Source organism: Sorex fumeus, unplaced genomic scaffold (assembly GCF_029834395.1).
Source record: "Sorex fumeus unplaced genomic scaffold, SorFum_2.1 ptg000094l, whole genome shotgun sequence".
In the NCBI taxonomy this organism is placed as follows: Eukaryota; Metazoa; Chordata; class Mammalia; order Eulipotyphla; family Soricidae; genus Sorex; species Sorex fumeus.
In genome coordinates this window covers 10,837,672-10,856,327 of record NW_026606151.1, presented here as the reverse complement: position 1 = coordinate 10,856,327, position 18,656 = coordinate 10,837,672, and the positions used below count along the sequence as shown (strand labels likewise).

Genomic DNA, 18,656 nt, shown 5'->3' with positions numbered 1-18,656 from the left:
CGTTTTTTACCAAAAATTTTATCTCAAACCCTCCTTCTCTTCCTCAATGCCTCTGGCTAAAATACAAAGGAACCACAATTGTTCACATCAACCCTGAGCCTTGTTATCCATGTCAAACAGAAACAAAAGGTTAACAATCTGGAAAAAGATGGTATCTCGCTGGTAGAAAATAGCAGCAAAACAGAGAAAGACAAAAATCTACCCTCAGAAAGACTTTAAAAAAATTACATCCCATTAAAAAATGACATTAACACAGATGCCTAACGATGCCATTTTGATGATAGCTAATAAATTCTAAGGTAAATGTTTTAAACAGAACATTTCAAAAATCCAGATGCCTCAGAAAGAAAGAAACTATTTTTTGAATAGTTGACATTTCATTTTATTCATTTTGGGTAGGACACAAAACATACATAGGCCATGAAGTGCATACAGAATAAGGCTCTCAAGAATCCAGATGGGACTCAACCAAGGATTTAATCTCAAACATCTACTAAACCAGCTGATTTGTATTATCTCTTTGAACCCTGAGAACCCAGGGGTTATATACAAAGAAAGAAGTTTCTCTTAGGGGAGACACTTTCTAAACTCAAGTCAAATTTCTTAAACTGTGGATTGCCACCCTATATGGAGTCACATAAATGAAGATATAGTGACCAAAAAGTTCATAAAATAAAGGTACGATTTATTGTCTGTATGTTTTTTGTATGTCTATTTTATATACCCAGGGTCATGTAAAACTTTCTTGGGCTAAAAAGTAGCAAACATAAGTAGTTCTGGGTTAAAGAAACAAAGTACATTCATTCTTCTTCTAGCATCTTCTAGATGATGCAGGAAAAAGAACTCCCAAATCCACACAAGGCCAGTATATAGGCCTCAAACATAATGATCAAAGCTGAAGAATAAGCTCCAAATCTTCCTCTGCATCTTAGGCAAGTCAATAACGCTCAATTGCAGAATCAAACCATACTCACTGCCTCCTCTACTCTGAAGGAAAAAAGGGCACTAGTCTATTTGGATGCATATGTCAAAATACTCTAAAAAGCCAGAGATTTGACTCACCTCAGTACAGGTCTCACATTGGAGAAGAGAGAGAAAGACAGACAGAGTCAGAGACAGAGAGAGATGCAAATTTTAAGAATAACTGCAGCATAGCTTAGGTGTTTCTAAACTCTAAGCAGACATGTACAAAACAGCTGTGATCCCTGGAGTTCAGACTCCTGAGAATCAGGACAAGAGGTAAGAGGCACTATATCAGGAGGAAGGTGATAATATATTTCACTAGTTGAGAGTTACGATTGACCCCTAGGATCTTGGATGTTGTGGAATGCACACACGGGGGTCCTGAGGACAAAATTTAAAAAGTCCAGGGGTTGGAGCGATAGAACAGTCGGGAGGGCATTTGCCTTGCATACTGCCAACCCCAGTTTGATCCCAGCATTCCCATATGGTCCCCTGAGAGCACTTCGAGGAGTAACTCCTAAGTGCAGAACCAGGAGTAACCATGGGCATCACGAAGGAGGAAGAGGAGGAGGAGGAGGAGGAGGAGGAGGAGGAGGAGGAGACGGAGGAAAAGGAGGAGAAGGAGGAGAAGGAAAAGGAGGAAGAGGAGAAAGAGAAGGAGAAGAAGGAGGAGAAGAACTGGGTCTATTCTATTGTTGTAGAATTCCAGGTACAGAGGTGTACATCAAAATGGATACTTAATAAAACATACAGTCATCTGTTCACCTCAGTACACCATTACAACACAAGCCTCAAAGTGTGTTCAAAATAACATCTTAGGTTAAGGCCAATACTTTATTTATTTCCATTCAGACTCTGGACTCTACACATGAGCTAAGAATAAAGTCTCCAAGGGCCAGAAAGCTAATACAGGAGTTAAGATGCCAGTTTGCAACTGGCTGACCCCAGTTTGATCCCTGGCACCACATATGATCCCCCAGGTACTGCCAGGAGTGATCTCCGAGCACAGAGCTAGTAGAAATCCCTGAACATCAGAGGGTGTATTTCCTCAATCCCAGCTCCCCACCAAAAACCAACCAAACAAAAACCCTTCTTTGTCGAATGCTGTTGAGTCAAATTATTAATACCAAGGTGGTGCCTTTCTCAATTTCAAAGCCTCTTGGCATACTCAAAGTATCCTGGCTGGGAAATGCACCATGGTTTGCATTCACAGAAATCAGCGATCTTCAGACATACAGTAAGCTGTCTGCTGGTATAATAGGATCCTAAATTTTTCTTTTGAACCCCTTTTACAAACCTGTGACTTCACAAATAGGATGTTACAGTGAGGAGATTCTCCTTCACACCCTCTGCCAGCCATACACATCAGCAGAACAACAGGAAAAACCATCACAAGGTGATGAGAAAAAGTCCCAAATCAAACCACAAGCCAGCAGCATGGAATGATAAACCTCCAGGCTCTCATCCTTGACCTGAGTCTGGTGTGATGCCCAGGCTTCAGCTCTCAGTCCCGAGGACCAATGCGTTCTCTAGGCCAGTGTTTTTCCTACCGCTTCCTACTTTATTTAATAGTATTAATAAAAGCATATCTTGTTCCATCTAAGGGATCACCTCATTTCCACTCAATGTCAATACACAGGTTTGTTTGGATGTGGTACCATTCTGCTTTTTCAGGTCCACTTGCTTTTCTTCTCAAAGGCAAGCAGAGAAAAGAAAAAAAAACAGTTGGTAGTGTGTAGATCCAGTGAAAACTGTATAAGTCAAGATTTTTGGTGATTTTCATATAGAAAAGTGACAACATCACTAAACTGCCATTTATTCACTGGAATATGCCAAACTCAGAGCCTAACACTATAAAAGAGCGATTTGGTAGAAATAAAAACATTTATCACATAAATGTTTAAAACAATGTCAATTTTAGAGGCCCATAAATTTAGGTATTATTTATCTATCCATTTTAGTGTGATGTTATCACTGCTTAAGACACAGAATTCTAAATGTGCCTGTAAACAATATTATGTAGATATTTAAGCGAGAACAAAATGAAAAGCAATCTTTAAAATTAAGTTTTAAGTCTAAATTAACTTAAAAATTCAGTATTGGGGGGCTGAAGTGATAGCACAGTGGGTAGGGCATTTGCTTTGCACACTGCCAACCCGGGTTCGATTCCCAGCATCCCATATGGTCCCCCGAGCACCACCAGGAGTAATTCCTGAGTGCATGAGCCAGGAGTAACCCCTGTGCATTGCCTGGTGTGACCCAAAAAGAAAGAAAAATAGTATTGGGGTTCCAATTATTTTTCCCTTCCAAAGGAATCTGAATAAACCCACCAGAAGGAGAAGAAGAACATTGTGATTCTAAAACAGAGGGCACAGGGAGTGGTGCAGCATTGTTCCTTGGGAACATCAGAATATCAAACTATCTGAAGAGAACTTCATACATTATGTGACCACACCCTCCTCTTTAACTCTCCAAAAGACTTGATTTTCCTCCCTCCTTGCCAAATTCCCATCACCAAGGTTGCATCACATACGCTCATTTTAATTCATTTCTAAATTTGATCTGAGGCACCATGATTCATAATCCTGTTAATGATAAAGTTTTGGGCATACAATCTTCCCACCCCTCACCTCCCCTGGAGGGAACACTGCCCTCCCTCCACCAACATCTCGATGTCCCTCCCTCAACCCATCGCCTTGCCATGGTCAGCTCAATTCCATAGACCAGTTCTCAGTTTCTGTTTCATTTGGCCATTTGTTATCTTGCGTATGTTTCTTAGATCCCACACAGGAGGGAGGTCAATCTGTATCTGACCCTCTCTTGTTGGCTGCCTTCACTCAACTCGATGCTCTCAAGATCCATCCACATAGTGGCAACTTGCATGATTTCATCTTAATCTGTAACTAAGCAGTATTTCATTGAGTATATATAAAATAATAATAATAAATGTCCTCCCGTTGTTCATCCATTTGCTCGAGCGGGCCCAGTAACGTCTCCATTGTGAGACTTCTTGTTACTGTGTTTGGCATATTGAATACTCTTGGTAGCTTGCCAGGCTCTCCGAGAGGGGTAGAGGAATCGAACCTGGCTTGACCAGGCTGGCTGTGCGCAAGGCAAATGCCCTACCGCTGTGCTACCAGTGTTGTATGAAAGGAAAGAAGGTTAGCACTCCCCTTGAGTATATATATCATGGCTTTATTTTTTTTCTCCTGTGTTTGGGCCACACCCCGTAGTGCTCAGGGATCGCTTCTGGTGGAGCTTGGAGGACCATATGGCATGCCAGGAATCAAACCTGGGTCGGTGGCATACAAGGCACATGCCCTACCCGCAGTACTGTCTCCAGCCCTACCTAGTTTCTTTACCCAGTCACCCATACTTGGCGACTGCTTTGTTTACAGATACGATGCTGCAATATGTGGACAATGGAATAGGCTGGGACATGTCAACAATGCAGTGCTAATCACCCTCCACCATGAGGGACTGTATCTTCTCCCCCAGGAGTTCAGGAGCTCCCTTAGGGTCGTGTGTGGCAAGATCTTATTACTCGTCATTCATTTGTGCCACCACACTCAATTCTAACTACTGATACAGGTCGAACCACCAGCATCCTTCCTTCCTTCTCTCACTGAGAGAACACACAGGAGTCAACTATTCCCGTCAGATTAAGTTCAAGTTTCCAATTCCCTCCTGCCTTTTAGGAAACGCCCCTTTAAGGTTGAATGACCTTCTTTCGTATTCTTGAATTTTTTCCCACTGAATTGTTCCCTCTCTTCAGCGGTGAGACATGTTCAAGAATATCCTAACTAGGGGCTGGAGCGATAGCACAGCAGGTAGGGCACGGCCAACCTGGGTTGTATTCCCAGCATCCCATTTAGTCAAATGAGCACTGCCAGGAGTAATTCCTGAGTGGAGAGCCAGGAATAACCCCTGTGTATCACCAGGTGTGACCCAAAAAGGAAAAAAAAACCAGAATATCCTACCATCCTAACTAAAGAAAAAAAGCAATTTTTTAAAAAAGCAAAGAAAAATATGCCTCCCCTATTTATCTTCCTGACCAAAGAGTATCTTTTGCCTTTCTCTCCCCCAAAAGCATTGTCTGCCCTAGTGAGGCAGACAATTCCCACTAATTTTCCCCATCATAGTGGCTTCCTCCCTACCACTTACCTGAAGAGGCTCTCAAGTCACCAGTGACCTCTGTGTCCATGAATCCAATACACTCTTTTCCTTCCTGCCCTCTTAGTGGCGTGAGTCACTGTGAAGCTCTCTCATTCTCCTGAAACTCTTTTCTCTTGCTTTCAGAATTCCACAGTTTTAATTCTTCCTCTCTGGATATCCTTTTGCCAGCTCCATCATTTTCCTTCTCAAAGTCTGAGATTTCAACATGGATCTCAACTCACTTCTCCCTGCATCTGCTTTCCAGTCAACTGGCTAACTAGCTACCACGAGTCGTGCTAGTACAACAGTTGCTCCAAGATGTAGGTAATGTATTTCCCAGGTTCTAGAGAGATTTGGCCAATAGGAGGCATTACGGAAAGAATAGAAGGTGGGAGGAGAAAAAGAAGGAAGGCAACCCCCAGCCCTACTTTGCTTCCCCTGATGATCTCTGATGGTGGCTGCATCTCATGCTCCTCCTGGAGCAGAGAGCCCCTCCCCAGGCTCCAATTCCCAGCTCCCACAATGCCCCCAACATCTCACCAGGTAGCTCGAATCTCTAGGTTTTAGCAGTATCATTTCCTCCTCATCACCACCCCCCCTCCGGGTAGTATTGCTTCCTGAAATTGCTAATATCCAGGGATTTGGGTGCTTTTATTGGCTTTGTGATGATGGAAATATGAGCAAAAGGTATAAATGGGAGTCTAAGAAGTGGCACTAGTGGTAATCTAAGACTCTGTAGACTAGTCCAGTGTTGCCTTGTTTATAAAAAAAGAAACACCTATTTGTTTATAAAATGCAAATTCCAATTTAGGAGCTCAGGCATAGGGCTGAGATGGACCCTTCTTCAAAGCTCCAAGAACTTGATGATGCTGTTGGCACACAGACCATGCTTTTGAGTAGCAAGGTAAAAAGCAAAGGCTCTTTACACTGAACTTTTTTTTTTTCAAAGAAAGGATTAAAATGTATTTATTTATCTAAATTGAATCACAGAGTTACACAGTTACAAGTTTGTTCATGATTGGGTTTCAGTCATATACTGTTCCAACACCGGAACCTTCACCAGTGTACATTTCCCACCACTAATGTCTGGAGTTTCCTTTCTGTCCCCCACCTCCCCTTGCAGGGACTTCCCTCTTTTCTTCTTTCTTCTTCTTCTCCTTCTCCTTCTCCCTCTTCCTCCTCCTTCTCCTCCTTCTTCTTCCTCTTCTTCCTCTCCCTCCTCCTCCTCCTCTTCCTTTTCCTCCTCTTCCTTCTCTTCCTCCTTCTCCTTCTTCCTCTTGCTTTTCCTCCTCTTCTTCCTCCTCTTCCTCCTCCTCCTTCCTTCTTTTTCCTCACTCTCTCTCTCCCCCCTTCCTCCCTCCCTCCCTCTCCCTCACTTCCTCTCTCCTTCCTTCTCTCCTCCCTCTCTTTTGGGCATTATGGATTGCAATACAGATACTGAAAAGTTATCCTGTATATCCCTTTATCTATTTTCAATGCTCAGTTCTTGTCCAAAGTGATAATTTCCAATCATTGACCACTCCTGCTGGCCCCTGTTACGGGAAGGCTTCTGGTTCTAGGAAAATGGAAAGGTATTTAGTTGATTTGGAGAAAGATCATTGTCTTCATTTGTTTTTTCAGGAAGCAAATTTGGAGACACAGATTGTCAAGCAAGTGCCATTTTTGGGAATATAATTCCAGAAAACTGGTAGGAAACATACACTGGGTATTTTAACAGAATCATCCGGGGAGCTTTTCAAAAGTTTAGTGCTCAGGGAAGGGCACTCTGCATATGAACTGATTTGGAATTTCTAAGGAAAACCAGGAATCAGTACTTCATATATATGAGTATATTATGTAGATAGATGTAACATGGGTCTGTCCATAGATAATAATTTTATTTAGAAATAATTCGCATACCAATATTCCATTTAAAGTTCACAATGCAATCTTTGTAGTATAGCCATGGGGTTGTGTAACTCTCACACAATCGATTTAAAAGCATTTCACAATCCTGCTCATTAGCAATCACTACTCACCCCTCCCATTCCCTCTCAAATCCCCCACCTCCTCCCCAGATCTAGAAAACTGATCTAGCCTTTTTTCCTGAATTTTTTTCTATGTGGATTTACCTATTCTAGACATTTAATAAAAATTTAAGTGTATTGGGGGAAAAGGCAGCTCAGATAGAGAAAGGAATGCCAAGTAAAGGGTGTTTGGAGGACCCAGTCGGGTTGGGAGATACATGCCGAATGTAGACTATAGATTGAACACAATGGCCATCCAATGCCTCTGTTGAAAACTACAAAACCCAAAAGGAAAGAGAGAACAAGAGGGAATGCCCTGCCACAGAGGCAGGGTGGGGAGGGGGGGAAGGGGTGGGGGTAGAGGGAGGGATCCTGGGATCATTGGTGGTGGAGAATGGGCACTGGTGGAGGGATGGATACTCAATCACTGTATGACTGAAACTCAGGTACAAAAGTTTGTAAGTATGCAACTGTACCTCACCGGGATTCATTAATAAAGAAAAAAATTAAGCATATGATATGTAGACTTTTATGACTGACTTCCTTCACTTAAAATAATGTTTTCAAGGTTTCTCCATGTGCCATGTTGAAGCATTTTATTTTATCGCTGACCAACATTTTATTGTATAGATGTACCATATTTATTTATCCATTTCTCAGCTGGTATGCTATGGTGCTGCTACTACGTATAGTGCTTCTGTGAATATTCATATAGGTCTTCTTATAGGTATATTTTTTCATTTCTCTAAATATGAACATGGTAATTCCATGGTTTCAAAGAACTGCTAGATTATTTACTAAACTATCAGCATTGATTTGTATCAGCTGTGCATCAGAGATCCAAAATGTCCAAGTCCTCACCAAAACTTGTCACTGTTTGCCTTTTTCATTTTAGCCATTGTAATGTATGGTAAGTGGCTCTCTGGTACCTCATTGTAGCTTTGATCCGCATTTCCCTGATGGCTAGTGATTTTTGAGAGCATAGTTTTGATGTGCCTATAGGTAATTTGCATATCTTTTTAAAATATATGTCTATTCAGATTATTTGCTCATTATGGCTTTGTTTTCATTTGGGAACCACACCCAGGGATGCTCAGGGGCTACTCCTAGTGGTGCTCAGGAGACTGTGTGGGATGCCAGCATCAAACCCCATTCAGCTGTGTACAAGACAAGTTTCCTACTCACTGTACTCTCTCTCCAGCCCCTCAATTGTCCACTTTAAATTGTGCAGTTTGTGCTTTTATTGTTAATTTATAAGAGTCCTTTATATGTTTTAGATACATGTCAACTGGATATGGTTTGGAAATGTTTTCTCCCATTCTATGAGTTGTCTTTTTACTTTGTTGATGGTTTCTACTCAGTATGTTTTTAATTTTTGTTGCTATTAAATCTAAGAGGATTAGTCAAGCCAAGAAGAAAAATTTTCTACCGTTCTATATTTTCTTCTAATTTTTCTCTTCTATTTAGAACTGAATTCCATTTTTTTTTCTAAATCAGAAATACTTTATTTGGCATTTAATTTTTTTTTTAATTTTTATTAGTGAGACACCATGAGGTACGGTTGTAGACTTACAAATTTTGTGCTTGGGTTTCAATTATACAATGATCAAATACCCATAATAACCATCCCTCCACCAGTGCCCATTTCCCACCACCACGGATCCCAGTATCTCTCCCACCCCCATCCCCCCCATCCCACCCTGCCTCTGTGGCAGGGAATTCCCCTCTGTTCTCTCTCTCCTTTTGGGTGTTGTGGTTTGCAAAAGAGGCATTGAGTGGAAATCATGTTTGGTCTATAGTCTACTTTCAGCAAGAACTGCATTCCATTTTAAGTAACTGTTTACTTCTGGTGTGAAAATAAAAGTCCAATTTCATTGTTTTGCAAGTGTATATTCATTGTCCCAGAACTGCTTATTTAAAAAAAAAAAGCTATTCTTTTTCCTACTTGATATGCCTCGATACATTTATTGATCATCAACTGAAAATAAATATGAGAATTCATTTCAGTGATATAAATCTTATTACACTTATTTGTCTGTCCTATGACAGTATCTTTTTGCTTTGTTTTTTCTATATTTTATTTTATGTTTAAAAAAGATTTTTATTGCTCTAAATTCTAATTATAAGCCATAAAATAAAGAACTAAAAAAGAAGATTCAGGAAAATGTAAAAACAAACAAATCACACACACACAATAAAGTTCAGTAACTTACACACAAATCAAAAATATAAGTACTCAATTGCAATGACTTTATGTGCTAAAATTTTGTTTTCCATTTTCATGAATTCTCCTCTATTATTCTATACCAAGTATTCCAAAGTGAACTACAGCCATGACTCTATCAGAATATTTGAAGCTAAAATGATCTCCAAACATATATATATATATATATATATATGATCTTTTACTTTGCTATGGTTTTCAGAAAAATTTTGTTACAAAAAACCCACACCCAACTATGCCATATTTCTTACATCTAAAATTCACAACAGAACTTCTCGACAAATGACTTTGTCTAAAGATAATAATCTGTACTCATTTTCTTCCCCTTTGTATCACCAGGGAGAATTTATCCAAGAGCTGCCAAAGACTGATAATAGGGAGATAAAGAGAAAGAAACTGAAAAAGAGAAAAGGGAAACAGTTTAAAATTCATTTCATTTATTATCATGGTATTTATAAAGATGAAGACTCTGGAGAAATCACAAGATTATGTAGAGGATCGGAAAAGAAGATCAATGGCTGTGGGCATCCTCTGTATGTAGAAAGCTTGGTTTGGATCACCTACACACAGACACACAGACACAGACACACACACACACACACACACACACACACACACACAACACATGGTCCTCCCACTCCCGAAGTCCCCATGAGAGATCCCCAAAGCACTAAGTGGGGAGTCAGCCCACCAGGTGTGGCCCAGATTTTTTTAATTAAAAGGTTTTGTAGAGGTGATTTTTAAAATGTGATAAAAATATAAAGGAAAGTGTGATAAATATCCGTAAAAAGAGATAGGCAATTTTCAACATTGTGAAGACCTACATTCACATCGCTTTTTAGTTGTACTTGATCTTATTGTATCTTTATAGGAAAATTAACACCCACTGAGATAATTTAAACTTTCTCATCAGAATGTTTTATATTTTTAGACACCCTATCATTTACCCTAGGACCCTGAGTGCCATTATTGAAGACTATTCCAACTTGACTCTTATTCAAACAGCTGGTCAAAATTCTGGAATTTTTCTTAGTGAGAAACTTGTTCAAGAACCTTGTAATTGGGACAGGAGCAATAGCACGGCAGGTAGGGTGTTTGCCTTGCACATGGCCAACCCGGGTTCGATTCCCAGCATCCCATACGGTCCCCTGTGCCTCGCCAGGTGTGACCCAAAAAGCAAAAAAAAAAAAAAAAAAAAAAAAAAAAACCTTGTAATTTTCATTAAGCAACCATTCTTGATTATTTCCCATGCCAAAAGTAGAGCATTTCAAGATTTATCCAACCCAGAATGCTCTTGTCCTACAAAGTCCATTATCACTTCCTGTATGATACTGCTTTACGCTTTTGTTTTTTTCCATAGAAAATATTTAAAATTACTCCAAGATCATCCCATGCATTTAAGAACATGGGTGACAGAATGCCCGAGAACAAACAACTGGTTAAAGAAACTTTGGTACATCTACACATGGAATACTATGCAGCTATTAGGAAAGATGAAGTAATGAAATTTGCTTATAAGTGGATGGTCATGGAGAGTATCATGCTAAATGAAATGAGTCAGAAAGAGAGGGACAGACATAGAATGACTGCACTCATTTGTGGAATATAAAATATCATAATATGAGACCAACACCCAAGGACAGTAGAGACAAGGGCGAGAAGATTGCTCCATGGTTGGAGACCTACCTCATGAGCTGGGGGAGAAGGCAGCTGGGAGAGGGAAGGGATCACTAATTCAACGATGTTTAGAGGGATCGCTCCAGATGGAAGATGAGTGCTGAAAGTAGATAAAGGACCAAACATGATGGCCTCTCATTATGTATTGCAAACCATAAGTAGAGAGAGAATAAGAGGGAAATTGTCGGCCATAGAGGCTGGGGGAGGGGTGCGACGGGGTGGGAGTGGGGATACTGGGGACATTGGTGGTGGGGAATGTGCACTGGTGGGGGGATGAGTGTTCGATCATCATATGACTGAAACTCAAACATGAAAGCTTTGTAACTGTAGCTCACAGTGATTCCATTTTAAAAAGGGGGAGGGGGAAAGAAAATTAGAGAAAAAAAAAAAACATGGGTGTCAACCACTGCTTTATTTGACACACCCCAAGTCCCAATCTAGCTCAATAACAAAGCTTTGCCTCAGAAAAACAAGATCTGAAACTCCATAGTAAAAATAATATTTTCTGTTGCTGAATCTTGCAAATGCATTTAGAGAACTGAGAGTCACAAATCTTCAGAGGGACCTCTTCATTGTCTTGAACTTCCTTGAGGTTTGTCAATTCCACACAAAATTCAGAAAGAACTGGATGTTCCGGAGGCTGAGCATGGAGTTCAGATTCATTGTATCCAGTTGACATGTTCAGCCATCCTGCTGGAAATCCAATTACTCCCTGGCTGGAGTGGCATTGCCCATCATTCCAACAGGTCGACTCAAAATCTATGACAGTTAAAAAGTAGTCAAACAACTGTTCAGACTTGCTTCTTCGGAGACTTCCATCTGTTGGCGCAAGGGACTTTTCCTCTAATTAATCCAGGTTGCCATCCCCACTTCTTGATCCTCTTTCCCAACATTTCTTTCTGTCTCACAGTTTTGGTTTTTATTTTCTTTTTCATTGTTAAATTTTTTTCCCATTTTTTTTAATTGAATCACAGTGATATACACATTTACAAAGTTTTTCATAATTGGATTTTAGTCACCAGTGTACTTTTCCCACGATCAATGGTGCCAATTTCCCTCCCCACAGCCACTCCCCACATCATTCCACCATCTGCCACTATGGCAGGCACTTTCCTACTCTCTCTGTGTCTCTCTTTGTCTCTCTCTGTCTCTCTCTCTGTCTCTCTCTATCTGTCTCTCTCCCTCTCTCTCTCTCTCCCTCTCTCTCTCCCTCTCTCTCTCTGTCTCTTTCTTCCTCCCTCCTCCCTTCTCTCCTTCCCTCCTTCCGTCCCTCCCTCCCTCTTTCTTTTTGGGCCTTATGGTTTGAAATACAGATAATGAAAAGTTATCAGGCATGTTCCTTTACCTATGCCCTTCACTCCACACACACTCTTGTGGCAAGCTTTCAACAACTGACCTGTCAATCCTGGCCTTTGTTTACCCTTATCTTGGATATTAAGTAAGTAAAGTAAGTAAGTAAAGGCCCTCCCGTTGATCATCGATTTGCTCAAGCGGGCCCAGTAACGTCTCCATTGGAGACTTTGTTGTTACTGTGTTTGGCATATCGAATACGTCACGGGGAGCTTGCCAGGCTCTGCCGTGCGGGCGAGATACTCTCGGTAGCTTGCCGGGCTCTCCGAGAGGGGCGGAGGAATCGAACTCGGGTCGGCCATGTTGGCTGCGTGCAAGGCAGACGCCCTACCCGCTGTGCTATCGCTCCAGCCCAATACTGTGCTAACATAAGAAAAAATTAAAAAGTCATGCAGTTTGTGGCAACTTGGTTGAAATTGGAATTCATCATGCTGAGCAAAATAAGCCAGAGATCTTGGATATTTTATATATATATATATAGAGAGAGAGAGAGAGAGAGAGAGAGAAAGAGAGAGAGAGAGAGAAAGAATCCGGAGTTCTGACATCCGTCGACAATCAAGAATCAGGGACGCTGTCTCATTTGCCAAGGTGTCAAAAATCAGATGGGCTGGTCACATAATGAGATTTAAAGACGACCGCTGGACTAGAGCTGCTACCGACTGGATTCCACGGGATGTCAAAAGACCGTGTGGCCGCCCACCTACCAGATGGTCAGACTTCTTCATCAAGATTCTGAATGATCGGTTTGAGGCTCTTCATGTTCCCAGAGCGAACAGATGCCATTGGGCTACACTAGCACGCGACAGGGACAAATGGAGACGTTACTGGCGCCCGCTCAAGCAAATCAACGACTAACGGGAAGTTAAGTGATTTAAGTGATATATATGTATATATAGTATGAGTCTACATATATATAATGTATATCACATATATATTATATCCCACAAATGAATGCAGTCATTCTACACCTGTCCCTCTCCTTCTGACTCATTTCACTCAACATGATATTCTCCATGTCAATCCATTTATAAGCAAATTTCATGACTGTCTCACTGTTTTTACTATTATTCAGTGGCGACTTTGAAATCAGGAAGTGGGTTCTCCAACTTTGTTCTTATTTTGAACAATTGTTTTGACTGTTTCAGATCTCTCATCTTTCCGCATGAATGTACAATGAGCTTGTCCATGCTCTGCAAAGAAATCATGTTGAACTACAAACCCAGAGAGGCAGAATAGCCATTGTAAAGACACTGACTTCTACTCCATGAACTCAAGGTATCCCTCGAGTGTCACTGAAACTTTTCTCAACACTCTTGTAGTTTTTAGAGAATACTTTTTGTTTGTTTATCTTTTGTTTTCAAAGTATAAGTTTTGTATTTTTTCCATCAAATGTATTCCCAAGTATTTTATTTATTTTGGTGTTACTTTAAATGGAGCTATTCTTTATACCATTACCATATTATTTCTTGTGACTATAGAAATACAATTAATTTTTTTGCAGATTGATCTTGCATTCTGCAATTGCCAAACTGGAAGTGATGGTTTTAAACCCTCAAGGAGTTTTCAATGTGAAATCAAGTTCAAGAACCAAAACACCGATACCATCCATGATCTGAAGTCTAATTAAAGGAGATACTTTTACATCCAGTTTCATTCCCTTTAAGTTACTTAGTGATATTCAGGGGCATGTGTTCATCTGGTGGAGGCACACTGTCTACGAAAAAGAAGGACTCTTTTCTAACCCACTTCTCCCAGAAGAATATAAGCATTCAGAGAATTCGAGGGGGAAAAATTAGTAAAGAAAGTTCAGGAAATAAATTACATATGCAAAATGTAAAGGTTTTCTTGAGATCCTTTTACTATCCTAGAATAGCTTACCCAAAATAGTGATTTTTGCTTTATTCTGGAAGTAAACCATTTGTAATTTTGAGACCAGTCGTCCAATAAGAGATTAAACCTGGGGCCCCATCAAAATCATTTTCAATCCCCACCATGCAAGCATGATCCAACACTTCTATCTTTATCTTCAGTGATCATACACATCTAAATTAAGAAACTCGGTGACAGAAATATCTCAGAAGAGAATTCATCGGAAGTGTTACAGCCCAGCTCAGTGCTCACAATAAAGCCAATGAACTCTATCAGCCTGGAAGGACATTTCAACCAAAGGCGAACAGCCACCAGCATCAGAGAAACCTGCTTCCAACACAGAGAACGCAGTGGGTCTTCCGCTGACCTTTGCAAGTCCTTTCCTTCTGCCCCACTGCGCTGCCTTTTCTAACAGAGGGAGGGCCCCAATTCCATATCCTCATTCCAGAGAGATCCATCTGTGCCAGGTGCTATCTTACCACATGCGATACCCAGAAAAGCAAATGATGGCTCCAGGAGAAAGAAAACAAGAGCACTTGCCAAGTTTACATCTTTCCATTTCCTCCAAAGGAACATTAGACCTCACAGGTGCCAGCTCTCGGCAGCCCTGGGCCCCGGCCTGCAGACAGGGCTGGGAGGGAGAGTGAGTACAGCCAGATCAAACTTCAACAGTCCCAGTGAGCTTGTGGTCACTTTCTTTCTCCTGCACCTGGGCACCTATAGATCCCTGCTTGAACTCAGAACACACATAGGGTCTCAGCACCATGAAAAGATCTTGCCCTCCAAACAACAAACGGCCGGAAATTCCTTCTGCCCTGATGAATGGCTGTACCATTAGCTGCATAAAATGTGACTATTCGGCAAATCTAAGCAAACACATTGAAGGGTACAGCTTTTACATCCCACTACAGTGCTCACAGTGAATTCCTGAAAGCATGCCTTCGAAGGACAGAGGAGACTGAATTTTTTATAGACACACATGGGATACAGTAGGTAAAGTAGAAAAGATTGGTGGTAGAGGAGTTGGAGAGAAAGTACCGTGCGAAAAGTGCTCGCCTTGCCTGTGGCCCACCTTGGTTTGATCTCTAGCCTTGCACATGGTCTTGTGAGCACTGGTTAGGAGTGACCCTGGAGCACCAGTGAGTGGGGCCATCAAAAATCAAAAACAAAAAAAGTGAAACAAAAAAATGTCAAATATAGGATCGAAAGTAACATTTAGAGTGTAAGAAATGGTGGGAAGATAGATATTCATCATTGAAATTCTTCACCCTTGCTGTATACTCAAAAAGTTTCATAGCAATCTATTTCTAACACAAAAGAAAAGTTACACCAATTATCAAATCTCCAATCTTAATGCTCCTTAAAAATCATAATCAGGGGCTGGAGCAATAGCACAGCGGGTAGGGCATTTGCCTTGGAAGCGGCCAACCCGGGTTCAATTCCCAGAATCCCATATGGTCCCCCAGGCACCACCAAGAGTAATTCCTGAGTACATGAGCCAGGAGTAACCCCTGTGCATCGCCAGGTGTGACCCAAAAAAGCCAAAAATAATTATAATCATCTGCATTACATTTTATATAAAACCCCATATCTTTTAATAGCATTAAATTCGAATTTGAATGAATTATAGCAAAATGAAGTCAAACCCACTAATATTAATAATTATCTAAATGTTTGAACTACTTAATATGTACATGGTATAAAGGAAAAGAATAAAACTCCCTCATCTTTAACTACATTTTTCCCTTGCAGGACACAAGCCAGTATGCAAAATAAATAACCCAGAAGTTGGACTACATTGATTTCCTCAAGAGGATGTTGTGTTTGTACATGCAAATATGGTTAGGAACTAAAAATTATCAGCTTAGGACCAAGCCTTAAGCAACTTTCTTTCTTGGCTACACTTACAAAAGAATATTCAGAAGATTTAAGAAACATAAACTAAAAAAGTAGAAAAGGTTAGACAAGGATTAAGATGATGAGTCTAATTTTATTCAAAATTAGTGTTAAATAATTTTATTTAATTACCCCAGAGCAAAATCAGAATTCCTTTCTACTCATAATAAATAGTAACAACATGAAAACTATCCTAGGACTTTATTCTGCAAAAAAAAAAAAAAAGTGAATGCCCTCAACACTTTCTTAAAAAGAAAAAAAATTAAAATTAAAAAGCAAGCTTCAGGAAAGAAAGGTTTTTATATATGTTTACTTTAAAATTTTTAATTGCCATAATTTGAACCAGTCTTCATTTTCTTTCTCTCCGTGCTTACATATCCCAGACTGCTCTTGACTCTGTTTAAAATGTAACCTCGTTACTCTCCTTAAACTGTAACTGTCCAAATGTTTTGAGTTAGCCCCATGTTTTAGCAAATTAGTCTATCGAGATCATAAGTTAAAGTCATATGACAAGTTGTTTCCAAAACATGCCAGGCATCACAAAAGAACCCGAAGGAACTTTGGTTCTTTCTTTGGTTCATTCTTCAGAGCAAATAATAGTGAGTCATTCAACATGGAGTTCTCGAAGAGGGTGCTCAGCAAAGACCCCCCAGACTATTGCAGTAGAACCCCTGGATGAACTGAAATACACATCATTGGGCCCCTCCCCAGAGTTCCTGAACTGAGTAGTCTAACACAAAGAAGTTGTAGTGCCAACAAGTTTACAGCTGCTATAGGTACTGCATGCTTTGAGAGTCACTGGCTAGGACACCAACAATCCCTATGGGAGAGGCAGAAAGAGGAGACTGGAGATAGAATGAGCCTGTCTCTCTGGGGACATGGATCCAGGGCATTTGTAGCCCTTGCTTTGCTCATGCAACATCTTGGATTCAATCTCCAGCACCACAAGACAAACAAACAAAACACAGTTCTGATGGGGCCAGACAAAGAGCTCAGAAGGCTGAGCACATTCTTTGCATGTGGGAGGCTCAGGTTCAAGCCTCATCACCACCAGGAGTGGATCCCCAAGCACCGAGCCAGGAGCCCCGAAGGACCACTGGTATGGTGCAAAAACAAAAGTGAAAACAAATACTTGTCAGGTTTGCGTGATATAATCAATCCAACATCAAGCTTTAGAAACTACATGTAAGATCATAAAAACCTAACATCTGCCTCATAGGGTCTGTTGGTGGTGGTGGTGGTGGTGGTGGTGGTGGTGGTGGTATTTGGTTTGGGAGCCACACCCAGGGGTGCTCAGGGTTTACTCCTTCTGATTCTGCACTTAAGAATTACTCCTGGAGGTGCTCAGGGGACAATATTAGGTGCGGAGGAAAAAAATGGTATCAGACAGGCGCCAGGCAAGCACCCTACCCACTGTACTACCTCTCCACACCCAGACCTCATTTATTATTCAAGCTAACAAATAAACCGTAGGAAGTATTGATATACGTGCTAGCAACAGCACACTCTGATTTCACAGAGATTCTTATTTTATCTGAACTCTATGGTTCCAAGAGTTAAAAGCATGGCTCTTGGAGCTGGAGCAATAGCACAACAGGTAGGGCATTTGCCTTGCACGCGGCCAACCCAGGTTCGATTCCCAGCATCCCATATGGTCCCCTGAGTACCACCAGGGGTAATTCCTGAGTGCAGAGCCAGGAATAACCCCTGTGCATTGCCTGGTGTGACTCAAAAAGAAAAAAAAGTATGGCTCTTGGGCAAGTTCATTAATTCCATACCAGTTCCTTCATCTGTAAACTAGAGGTTAAGAGTAAACAGGGGGGAAAATAGTACTCAAGCATAACACATACTACATGGCAGATACTCAAATACCCTGCTTGTCCTTCCTTTGATAAGATTTGTTTATATAGAGGGGTCTTCCCAAGTAGTGTTTAGGGCAGCAGGGAACACTCCCATCAATCCTTGGCTAGCTGGAGATGGTTCTGTTCTAAGGCCCAAGAGGTGGCATTGTACTGCCCTACAATGTCGTCCCGTTGTTCATCGATTTGCTCGAGTGGGCCCAGTAACATCTCCATTGTGACACTTGTTGTTACTATGGCATATCAAATATGTCAGAATATGTCACGAATAGCTTGACAGGCTTTGCCATGCAGGCGAGATACTCTCGGTAGCTTGCCAGGCTCTCTGAGAAGGGCGGAGGAATCGAACCTGAGTCGGTGATGCACGGGGGTTACTCCTGGTTCTGCACGTGCAAGGCAAATGCCCTACCCACTCTGTTATAGCTCCAGCCCCAAAAGGTGGCGCTGCCAGGAATGACCAGGACCATCCCAGTGGTATTTGGGGACTTCCAGGGCTACACCCAGAGATTTCCAGGAGGCCATATGATACCAAGGTCAGACACATGCAAGCACAGCCCTCTATATGTCATCTTCCAGCCCCGTTCCTTGTTGCTGTTTTTCCATTTGAATAAATAAGTAGCAGGTCACAGAGACTGAGGAAGTCAAAACCCTACATGC

The 18,656-nt window shown here is 41.2% G+C and overlaps 1 protein-coding gene and 1 pseudogene across 1 annotated transcript in view; one reads left to right on the top strand and one right to left on the bottom strand.

Moving 5' to 3' along the window:
• Positions 1-18,656, bottom strand: part of RNF144B (ring finger protein 144B) — an 86,990-nt gene that overhangs the window by 51,945 nt on the left and 16,389 nt on the right. The gene's annotated exons all lie outside the window — the stretch shown is intronic.
• LOC130040543 (uncharacterized) lies at positions 4,103-4,169 on the top strand (annotated as a pseudogene).